Source organism: Castanea sativa, chromosome 11 (assembly GCF_040712315.1).
Source record: "Castanea sativa cultivar Marrone di Chiusa Pesio chromosome 11, ASM4071231v1".
NCBI lineage: Eukaryota > Viridiplantae > Streptophyta > Magnoliopsida > Fagales > Fagaceae > Castanea > Castanea sativa.
Window position 1 is genome coordinate 38,238,023 of NC_134023.1, and position 12,693 is coordinate 38,250,715.

At 35.0% G+C, this 12,693-nt stretch overlaps 1 protein-coding gene across 1 annotated transcript in view; it reads left to right on the plus strand.

The window, feature by feature from the left end:
• The window catches only part of LOC142615635 (uncharacterized), a 39,091-nt gene that overhangs the window by 4,067 nt on the left and 22,331 nt on the right, over positions 1–12,693 (plus strand). The gene's annotated exons all lie outside the window — the stretch shown is intronic.

Below are 12,693 nucleotides of genomic sequence, written 5' to 3' on the forward strand. Positions count from 1 at the left end.
ACCCACAACATCAAAAATATTGGCAGCTGACTGTAGCTAGAAGTTAAACACAATTAGTGTTGTTTAACTGGTTCACGCGTGCTACTGCTCTCTCCTCTATTTTCTCTCTTTTTGCTTCTCCTCTGTTTCTAATTTTCTATCACCTACGCCTTCATGCCCAGCCTCTCCTCTTCTCCCTCTCGACTGAAATCAACTTTCTCACTCTATCTTGTCCCTCTCTCCTCTCTTGGGTTTGCTAGTGGCAATTGGGTTGGATTCCAATCGGATTTATGGTGGTCCAATCTATGCTTCGGTGGTTCGATCAGATTTATGGTGGTTTGATATGTGCTTCGGTGGGGCTTTTTGGGTTTGATTGATTTTCTTTTTTGTATTTCTTTTCCTGAATGATGGTGGTGATGTGGTTGTGGGTTTGTGATTTGGTTGTGATTTTAGTGGTTAGGAGTTGTGGTTTTGGGTGGTGGTGACAGTGGCAGTAATTGTTGTGGATGTGGTGGAGGTTGAATGGGTTTAGTGTCTAATGAGTTGTGGGTTTTTTATTTATTTATTTATTTATTTTCGGTGGAGGTGACTAGTGGTGGATAGCAGTGGGTGTGGTTGTGGGTTTGCTGCATTGAGCGTATTTGTTTATCCCAACCCTTTTGTATGAGAGAGAGTGCCTTAGTCTAGAGAAACAAATCTCTTTATCCTCTCTTCTCCTTTTCTCTCACAAATGGCATATCCTTGAGAGAAATTTGTAACCTTTACCTCCATCACTAAACCTTGAGTGTTGTGAGTTTGTTGAAGGGCTAGAAACTTAGTGAAGCCAAATCAGATCCTTTGTTGTTTTTCATTGGCGGCTCAACGATGGTGACTCCAATAAGCTAGATGAAGAAAAGACTCGGCGAAGTTGGTTGCTAGCAAGAGTTTGGATGGCTCAAGTACACATGGAGATATAGACTTTGAGGGTTTATAGTCATCCATGTACAACACTATTCATACTAGTGGAGTTTTCCGATGGCTGGTCGGTGTGGAAGCCCCAAAATTTCTTTTGGTTGGTCGCACAGTGGGTCCTTGGCAACGTAACTCTTATATGCTTGTGTCTCTAGAGTGGGGGTGTGTGTATGTGAGTCCCTTTTTCTTATTTTTATTATAGGAGTCCCCACCAACCATTTTTTATGTATTAGGTGTGATTAGTCACCTATGTGTCTAATTAGTTTTAGGTTACCCAATCAACTAAACCAATTTTTAAGGGCTCATTAATCAAGGCAAACCAAAAAATCTCGAATTAAATATCATGGACTCGGAAGTTTGGTTACGTGTGAGGAAGGTGTTAGGCGCCCTTCAACGCCTATTCGAAAATAGTACCTCATTTTAACTTATTTCAAACATCATCTTTGAAAGCTCGGACTTGTGTTAAAAAACACAAGAGCTATTTAGACCCCAAATTAATAAATTTACGGCTAGATTGCTTTTACTCTAACTTATCTAAGTGTGGAAACAAGAGTAAATGAAGCGCAAACAACTGATACCACTCTAGTGCATAAACATGAACAACAAAAAATAAAAGTAAAGCACAAGAGTAAGGGAAGAGAGATGCAAACACAAGATAACACTCCGATGTGTTATCAAAGAGGAAACCGAAGAACTCGACGAAAAACCTCTCCGCCGCCCTCCAAGTGTTAAATTGATCCACTAGAGAATAAAGTTGGAGTACATGAATAACAAAAGACCCTCCAAATCTAGTCTACCCAATGTACTTGAACCCTCCAAGCTCCTGCTACCAACGGACTTCACGGAGTCATGTCTTCTTTAGCTTTTTGGATCCCGCAATACGCCCGATTGCATCCGCCAAGTCTCACCAGTTTCTTTTAGGAAATCCCCAAAGCTTTCCAAGCTCCAAAACACTCTTTACACTCTTAAAAGGGTGTTGGTTGTGTTTGGGTACAGATCTCCTCTCAATGTATGACAATAAGAGAGGGAATGAGAAGAGGCTAGGATGATTTCTCACTAAGGATTAGTAGCTCTCTCTCTCTCTAAAAGATGGGTGTGTGTGTTGTTAAAAACCTATCTAGGGTTTTTCTCTCTGAATGGTTTCCTTACACATTTGTGAGTAATGAGGGTATACATAGTATGGGTGAAGGGTAAGAAAGTTACACTTAAAAATCCTCCAGGTAGAGAGTTTCGTGGGTGTCTCGCGAGAAGGCCTTACTCGCGAGACAGTCACGAAATCCTCTAAGCTGGCACGACTCTTCAGCTTCCAGCATGTGCTTTTCACGTGCCCTTTTCGCGGGATACTCATCTCTCGAGCTACTGGCGAGCCAATCGCGAAAATGCACTGATTTTTCATTTCAAGCTTGATTCTTCACCAACTTAATACTAAACTTATTACAAATAAATCCCACAAAAATACAAGAAAACAAATTAAAGAAAATACAACACTTTTTGCCATGGAATAAAGCCAACATAAAACATAGTTGTAAATCACAACTTTACAATCTGCCCCTTTGGCTATTCCATGACAAAACACCCTATAATAGACTCTAGACTTAAATGTGAGTTTGGGAACAATGACAAAACTCACTCACACCTAAATCTAGAAGCTGTGAAGCACTTGAAACATAGATACTTGTAACCTGAAACACTTGCACAAAACATATTAGACCCTCAGGTGATAAAATGACAAGTATAATGTAATAAGTAAATTGCGATCAAGTAAACATGATGTGAAACAAAAGAGCAACTTGATCATACACCAAAACAGTCATATAGAGATGACTACAATGATCATATAGTAAAGCAAATGATCATCCGAACACACAATGCAATTAAGTGCAAAGCAAAAATCAATTGCATGTCCAAAAAACTCAACCAATGCAAAATACCGAAGTATTTGCATTAAGGATACAAGATCCAACAAGGGCACAAGAGTGTTCCAACACAAAAACACGATCCAATGAGAGCAACAAAGCATAGATATTAAAAGTAACTCCAAGCACCTTAAAGCAACGAGAAAACATGCATAATGTAAAGCAAACAAAACAAGGTTTTCTCAAAAAGATTGTCTTCTCCCCCTTGGTATATGCATCTCCCCTATGGCTTTCTCCCCCTACGAATGTGCACGAGGTAGAATTTCTCCCCCTAAGAATGTGCACATGAGTCATATAGAAATGACAAAACACATCAGTATACTCTTTAGTATACTCTCTCCCTTTTTGTCACGAATAGACAAGTGAAGCAAGAGGAAGGAGGGAAAGAAAAGAAGATATGAACAAGGGTATGATGCATGAGGGGTGCAAGATGAATGAGAAAATGAAGCTCAAACGAAAGACAAAACATCTTTTAAAAAATGCTACAAAACATAACTTAAACATGGCATGCTAAGGATGATGGAACAAAAATATAGACCAAGGCATGACATAGGCACAAGAACATGTTATATGAGCTAAAAGGTCTAAAAAGACTTAACTAGCATGAGTAAATGCAAAATATGTCAAGCGTTAGAGTGTGTGCAGCAAAGGTGCATCTAGTGTGTGAGATGCATGAGCAATGCATGAAAAAACACTCACGGGAAAAAGTGTATAAAACACATCACCAATTATCAAAACATGATAAACAAGAATAATTATGGTGATCCCCAAAGTTTGGTACTCGTCGGAGTCCAAAACAAAAAGAAAATGTCATTTGGGCATTTTATCAAACACTTGGAGTGCACACACTACACATGTATGTTAAACAATGCATTAACATATGACAATCTTGCCTAAATGCATGTTATTTTTGTTACAAAAGGCCAACATCCAAAGCATTTCAACATTTAAAACAAAACCCAATCAAAAAGATTGACAAAAATTAAGTTTTCCAACTCCCATTTGAGAAAAATCTCAACTATGAACATAAAACCCCCAAAAACATAATCCAAGGATCAAAATCAGTGAAAAGAGTTAAAGATTATCTTAGAGATTTTAATAGAATGAAAAACACTTGAATTTAGTTGGGTTTTGATGTTAAAGCATTAAAATAGGGGTTTGGGAGAGGATGGGAGACGTTTAAAACAAATGACCCACGAAATGCTCTTTAAAAAGCTGATCTAGGAATTTTCGCTGGTTACATACTAGCAAGATACTAGCGAAATTTCGCTGGTGTCTTGCTAGTAAGCTTTACTCGCGAAATAGTGGCAAAATTCTCTATCCAAAGCTGAAAAATTGGAGAATTGGACTTTTTAACTCGTGATTGGGCTTACATCACAAAAACACCCAGAAAACATGTTTTTCACACAAAACAACTTGAAAAACTTTGAAAAACATGGGTAATACAAATCACTTTCAAAAGTAAACAAAAAGAACAAAAGTATTTTTGGTTTGATCCACATAAGGTTAAGCACACACACATCACAACATGTAAAACAATGTTATTAATTCCGTTTCGGACCCCGTTTCGGTTTGTCTAGTGGAACGAAATATTTCGGTACCGGCCTATTCCGGTGTACCGTTTCAGGGTGTTTCGGAGTTCCTAATATATATATATATATAACTAGATATTATTACTATTATATAAAGTAATGAATTTTATTTTATTTTTAAAAAAAATCTTAAATAAAGTGGGATTAAAAAAATATTTATTTATAATTTTTCTACAAATAATATAATAAATATAGTGTATAAACTTTCACCTTAAAAAAAAATTCAGTGAAGTGGATAAAAATAATTATGGAAATATTTTTTAACTTTTCACTTGTGGCATTGTTGTAAATAACTAAGTATTTATGAATAGTTTTTTAAGTTGAAAATTTCCTAGAAGCTTCCTACCGTTTCCATTAGCCCACACGTATTATTCCACTTATCAATTTCATTTCCTCTTCATCTGATCTCCTTTCTTCTACTTCAGAAGCTTCTCCGCTTTTTATCTTCTTCTTCTTCTTCTTCTTCTTCTTCTTTTTTTTTTTTTTTTTTTAAAATTTAATGCATCCTTAAGCCTTAACTCTTCCTCACACAAACAAAGGCTAGCTCAACACGCCCAACATGCAAGTGTTCTCCAGCAAAGTAAATGTCAATAACAGAGAAGTATGGTGGCTCAAAGCAACAAGGATGAAGAAGTGAGTTTTAATGGCAGCACTTGAGCTTTGTCCATGACTTGAATTTTTTTTCTTCTTCTTCTTCGATCTGATGTGAATCTTATCTTTCTTCTTCTTTTCTTTTTTCTTCTTTTTCTTTGATCTTTGTGAATTGTGAAGTGTGAAGCAAACCCAAAACACATACCGGCCGAATCTTTAGTTTCAGCCGGTATTTGCCGAAACACACCAGAATGACCGAAATGCCTCGGAATTGGCTAGATTTTGACCCGAGGTGGAACAAAGGGTATTCCTGTTCTGGATTTTATACCGGTACGAGAAATTCCGTCCGTTCCGGCCGGAACGGAACGGAATTCATAACAATGATGTACAATCACACAAATGAAATAGACATTCATTGAACAATAGACTTGTGTGTTGTGTGTGTGTATCAAATGTGGAATAGTCCTTAGTCTAGAGTAAAACTTCAATGATCAATTCAATCAAGTCATACGCAACTAGTAATAAGTCAAGTGGACTATCTCAATTATAGAAATTACCATATATGATTTCCCACAAAAATGATTACATAACTTTGAAGCTTTTCATTTGGCTTCTTTACAAAACATAACATGTGATCATTTTTTAACAAAGTACATCTCATTTTGAGATCGATGCCTGAACTTTTGATATTTTAACTTTGTAAGTGAGTAAGCCTTTGGCTTTTTAAGGCACCATACATTTCAATACAAGTCGCTTTCCCTTTTTCCTAGTCAAATACTAGTATGTGCGATCACTTTTGCAGCTCAATATCTCTTTTCAAGATTTAACATTTGATGAGTTCTTTAAACAAAAACATAAAAACGTGGGAAAAGATATAGGCACAAGTCTATGCATGTATCAAGACCAACAAGACTATTGACTAATCATTCATAACAAGCTTGAAGATCAATTGACAATAGTTACACATAAATTTCAAGATTTGTCCCACAAATAAATGTGCACTCAAAACAAGCTAAGCTCGTAAATGCACTACGCCATTAGTACGAATGTATTAGGCCAAACTCACATGTAAAATGTGCTCAAACATATACGATCAAACTTTTTCAATTTTTCATTTTTTATGTGGTTTTGGATTTTTACTCACACAAAACAAAAGTAATAAAGTAAGATAAAAAACAAAAGCAATGCACACAAATAAATGCAAGATATAAAGAAAATGCATGAAGATATGACATTTAATGCATGAGGGGTCCTACAAAAATCGAAAGAATTAGATGAAGAACCAAAAGAGCAAAAACTCAACTATAGGAACCTTTCCTCATCCAAACGGAATGATTGTTTGGAATGAGTATCTCATGAGAAGTGAGACGGGGGTTGGAAGAATGAGAACCGGAGATGGGAGATGCACATAGACAAGGAGGTAAGAACATCAAAAACTTTCTTAAACAACTTACCATGTTCTCCCAAAACCGGTGTAGCTTTCAAAGCACAACTTTCAAAAAGCTCAAGTTTCTCTTTTTTTTAATTCTTTTAAGAGCTTGAAACTTGGAGCAATGAGGTCTAAGATGACCAAAGACACCACAATGGTGACAAACAATGGGTTTAGGTCTATTAGGCTTTTTGGGGAGGAATCTAGCAACATGATTTTGTTCTCTCTTCAACTTGGAACATTAAGGTCTTATATGATCGATCACACCGCAATGATGGCAAGTTGGAACAAATTTAAATCCATCCAAAACCTTAGATTGAGACCTAATCGGAGGCCTTGGCTTAAGAGCCTTTCTCTCCACCTTTTGATTTCTTTTGTGTGGAAGAATGTATACCAATTTGTCATTTGAGGTAGAACATACAATAGGCACAAAATCGGGTACCACAACATGATTGCAATAAATACTTCCATCATTTTTAACATTCGGTTCAGCAATCAAACAATTGGCATGCTTCTTAAGAGATTCCTTTTCACATTTTAGCTCATCAACAAGTTTAGCATCCAAGTCTATATTCAAACATTCAAACTCTTTCAGCTTTTCATGAGAAATTTCAACAAGCTTCTTATACTTTTGAACCAATTTGTTTTATTCATTTTGCTTATCAATCAAATCATCCTTTTCACAATGAAACTTGCTCAAATTCTTATGAAACTTCTTAGCTTCTTTCTTCAAGGGTTTGATGTTTGGAATATCAACAACACCTAAAGATTCATGTAACATGGCATCACAATCATATGAATAAACACTTATAGAGGCATTTTCACAAACACATGGCATGTGAAATCAACAACATCCATAGAAGCATACAAAGCACTATCCATGACAAAACACACAAAAGGGTCAAGGATCACACTTAGGTAATGAAACCACAGCAAGTGCACCCGTTCTGATACCAATTGAAAGTTCGGATTTGTGTTAAAAAACACAAAAGCTATTTAGGCCCTAAATTAATAAATTTACGGCTAGATTGCTTTTACTCTAACTTATCTAAGTGCGGAAACAAGAGTAAATGAAGTGCAAACAACCGATACTACTTTAGTGCATAAACATGAACAACAAATAATAAAAGTAAAGTACAAGAGTAAGGGAAGAGAGATGCAAACACAAGATAACATGCCAATGTATTATCGAAGAGAAAACTGAAGAACTCGGCGAAAAACCTCTCCGCCGCCCTCCAAGTGGTAAATCGATCCACTAGAGAATAAAGTTGGAGTACATGAATAACAAAAGACCCTCCAAGCCTAGTCTACCCAATATACTTAAGCCCTCCAAGCTCTTGCTACCAACGGACTTCACGGAATTATGTCATCTCTAGCTTTCCGGATCCTGCAATACGCCCGATTGCATCCGCTAAGCCTCACCGGTTTCTTTTAGCAAATCTCTAAAGCTTTCCAAGCTCCAAAACACTCTCTACACTCTGAAAAGGGTGTGGGTTGTGTTTGGGTACAAATCTCCTTTCAATGTATGACAATGGGAGAGGGAAGGAGAAGAGGCTAGGATGATTTTTCACTAAGGATTAGTAGCTCTCTCTCTACAAGATGGGTGTGTGTGTTGTTAAAAACTTATCTAGGGTTTTTCTCTCTAAATGACTTCCTTACACATTTGTGGGTAATGAGGGTATACATAGTATGGGTGAAGGGTAATAAAGTCACACTTAAAAATCCTCCAGGTAGAGAGTTTAGCGAGTGCCTCGCGGGAAGGCCTTACCTGCGAGACAGTCGCGAAAATCTCCAGGTTGGCACTACGCTTCAGCTTCCAGTGTGTGCTTCTCACGTGGCTCTTTCGCAGGTTAGCATCTAGCGAGATAGTCGCGAAATCCACTGATCTTCAATTAATCTTGAGTCTTCACCAACTTAATACTAAACCTAATACAATAAAATCCCACAAAGTACAAGGAACAAAAATAAAGCAAATACTACACTTTTTGTCATGGAATAAAGCCAACATAAAACATAGTTGTAAATCACAACTTTACAATCTTTTTGTATAGAAATAGAATACTTGACATTTTGTTTTTTGAAAAAAGAGTTTTACAAACAATATATACATATATACATGCATATAAACATGTGAGTAATTATTTACTTATAATTAGCATGTGAATATTAACTCCAATGAATATTTACAAACAAGCATGTGAGGTATATACATAGATAGCATGTGTGAGGATATACAAGAACAACCATATGATTAGACTATTTACTACATAGGTAGCATGTGAGTACTAGCTATTATAAATAAACAAACTACAACACACACACACACACACAAAATGAAGTTGGAAGAGTAGCACTTTGCTGTCATCCACCATTTTCTCATTTTTGTCATGCAAAAAAAGATAATAAATAAAATTCATTATTGCCAAAGAAAGTGATAGGGTCAATGTAAGCTTAAAGGGTGTTCAAGGAGTCAAGGGAACAAGCCATGAACACAAATCTTTAACTACACCAATTCTAAGAAAAGCTTGAGATTAGAATGTATGAATAAAAGTTTACCACATTAACTTTTTAATGTTTTGAAAAAGCACATTTTTTTTGGAAAAGTTTTTATAGAGGAGTTTTGAGATTAAAAAAAAAAAAATTATATAGAAGGAATTCCAACGCGGTAAAAACTATTTATTATTATTATTTTAAAAAAAATCTCTTTTATTTTCATATTTAAAAAAAAAAAAAAAGCAAATTTTTGAAAAATTCTTTTTTTGAAAACATTTTCCAACCTAGTAAAAACGTATTTTTTGGAAACCCATTTTTTGATTTATTATATTTTTTCTAATTAAAGGGAGGGAAAACATTTTTTGAGGGGAAATCTAATGTGGTAAAAACATTTACTAGTGTGGTAAAAAAAATTCCATTTTTCTTGGCAAAAAATTTGGATTCCCTTTAGGAGGGAAAAGAAAAGCAATTTTTTTATTTTATTTTTTATACAACTATTTGAAAACACCTTTTTTTTATTTTAACGTGGTAAGAACATTTTTTTCAAAACCGATTATTTTTTAAGACAAACATTTTTTTTAGAACAACTTTAAATTTTTAAGAAAAGAATGAAGGGAGATTTTTTTTTGGAAACTGTTTTGAATGGAAGAGATTTGTTTTAGCAAAGCATCTTTTGGAAAAAACTCTCCCTTTTTTTTAGAAAACTTCATCATTCTTTTTGAAAAGGGTGAAAAGGATTTTGAGAAGCACTTCCTTAGAATAGTTGTGTAAAGAAGTTGTTTTAGCCAAGCATATTTATTTTATGGCAACATTATTGATGAGAAAAATAAAAGGACAACAATAATAAAGTGCAGAAAATAAATTGCAAGGAAAGTAAAGTGCAGAAATTTAAATGGCATAAAAGTAAAGAGGTGAAATATTGTAAAGGTTGATTGAAAAGTTTCATTTTTTGTCTCTCTTAAATAGATTTTAATCCCTTTCAAACCCCATGGGTCCTTCATCATAAAGAAATTGGAGCTCTAAGCCATCAACCATTATTATGAGACATACCCATATTGTGCTCAAATAGAAGTTTAAAAACCATTTCAAAGAGAGGGAGTAGAAAATCTCTTCTTCTTTTTTTAATTTATTTATGTGTATATACAACATATATAAGTGCAAAAAAGTAAAGGGGGATGGGGATTGTGCAAGAAAATTAAAGGGATGACAGAAATTAAAAGGGGAGGGGATTGCTTGGAAAATAAAATGGATGACATAAATATAAAGCCAAGAAAATAAGGCCCTAGATGCTTAGGTGGGATGGAATTTCTTCCTCCTAAGGGTACTTCCCATACAAACCTTAGGAGATGGTCCAATACCCATCTAGGAAATAAGCACAATATCATAAACAAGCAATAGTAAGATGGACATAAGGATAAAGAGGGATATTTGCACAATAACAAAATAAAGAGACAATAGAAAGGAAAGCACTTCATATATAAATAAATATGATGTTTACAAGATAATAAAAGAAAATGGGATGGGTGTAATTATTAAGAAACTACCCCATTCCTACAAGCTTACCCACAAAATTACAAGTAAAAAAAGGGAAGAGGCTTTTTTATGGTGGGTTTCCTAGAGAGGGGGAAAATAATTTTTTTAGAATTTCTAGGGCATTTTTCTCATAATTTTTCCACTATTTCTCTATTTTTTTCCCTATTTTTCTCTCTTTTCTCCCTATGTTTTTCTAAAAAATGAGGGGGTATTATAGGGGGTGAGGGAAATGGGTGGCTAGCTAGGTGTAACATCTAACACCTAGCTAGCCCCCCAATTTTGCCACCTTATCGCCCTATTTTGCCTTTTTCTGATTTTTGGTTCGATTTTCGCACAGCTGTTTGAAGACCTTTCTAAGCTCTTTTTTTCTCAAACTTTATATGCCTGGAAATTTCTGGATGTCTAGTTTCCAACGTTGCTAACCTCACCTAATTTGGAGCTACGATCGTCGAGATATCATGCTTGGAAGGAAGGTGACGCAGTGCTAAAAAATTATGTGATGTTTTTTCTTAAAAAAAATTTATCTTTCAATTCGAGGTAGACATCTTCGAGCCCTTTTTATGAAAAATAGATAAGACCTTTTTCTTCAAGAGGGTCCAGCCAACTTGCTCCAGTTCTTGCCCAATCGGTACAGTTGATTGTGCAAAGTTAGGCCAAAAACTCTCTTTCCCTATAAAAAAAAAAAAGAAAAAGATTGAAGATTTATTAGGGTTTTTGGTATTTTGGTGATATCTTATCTACTTTAACTTCGATTTTGGCCTGTAAACCATCATTTCAAAAGGAAAAATGTGTCCTATGAGACGGTCCAAAATTCATGCGATCCAACAGTTGAATCAAAAAGTCAACTTTTTGACCATACTCGATTAGGGTTTTGGTCTTAATTGCTGTAAAATGGATTTTCAAATATTTTGACCTTTTGATTTGCCATCCAATCGTGTTGTATTTATTTTTACCCTTTTTAGCTTTGAAACTTGTAATTTTGCACATTTTCCAATTTTTTTGAATTTTTGGTCTTTGTTTTGATGCGTGAATTGGTGCCGAACAAAATACGGTATTGACAATCAACGAAGAGGTTTTTTTGCCCGGGTGATCGGGTTTCCTCTTTGAAAACGCATCTTGGTGTTTTCATGTGGTTTACATATCGCTCTTTACGTGCTTTAAATTGTTCTTAATGTTGCTTGCAATATGAATCTTGACTAAGTTGTTCGTTTAGTACTTAAAGTGATAAAGCCGTGAAACTTTGATTAGATTTTCCTTTCCTTCATCGCCTCATTGTCATTTACAATTTTCTTTGGAGTGAATGGAATTAAAAATTGTTTTAAGAGAAAGCCAAGAGGTGGTTGATTGAGCAAGAGTTTAAAAATTAGACATTTATTTAGAAAAGAAAAAAGAAAATAGTAGACATTGGAAACTAGGAGAAGAGCAACGATACTGGGCTTGAGAATAACGAGCAAAGAGAGTGGAATTTGGCTTGGAATGATAGCTACCACCACCACGTCCACAATTGAGCCTCTTTCTTAAGGAATTATCTAATGATCAAAACTAAGGACAATGCTGATGACGATTAGTTGAATTCGCCATCTCTTTCTCTCTCAAAGTTTCTTTGAAATGGTGGTTTTAATGGGAAAATGTGCCAATGTGGCAAAGTCCAGCTCTTGATTTCTCTCTTATGTGGGTTTGTTCTTGATTTTTACACACTTCTGACTTTTTGATCTTCATTTATTCATCTTTTTATTTATTTTTATGTTTATAATAGTAAACTAATGAGGTGGGTTATGGAGAACTAACAAAAGTAATCTTACATAGATAAAGTGACAAAGACCAAACCACAAATAGACACTATTAAAATGGGTCTAACTACAAGTTGGTTCTTTTTTTTTTCTTTTTGCTTTTCCCAAAGGTGAAGGAAGACAATGAACAATGGTTGTTGTGTGTAAGCAAAGAGAGAAACAATAAAAAAAAAGGTAAAAATATCATTTTAGTCCCTACATTTTGACTCTATTCCCATTTTGATCCCCACTTTTTAATTTTACTGCATTTAGTCTCTAAAATCAAAAAGTGATTTGTTTTGGTCCCTACTGTTATCTCACTAACGGAAATCGTCTATGTGATAGACAAAGTGCACTGTTGGTATAGTAAATGTGATGTGACCATTAAAATATTATTTAAAAAAATTTATTTGGTATTTTAAAAATGCCACGTCTACAAT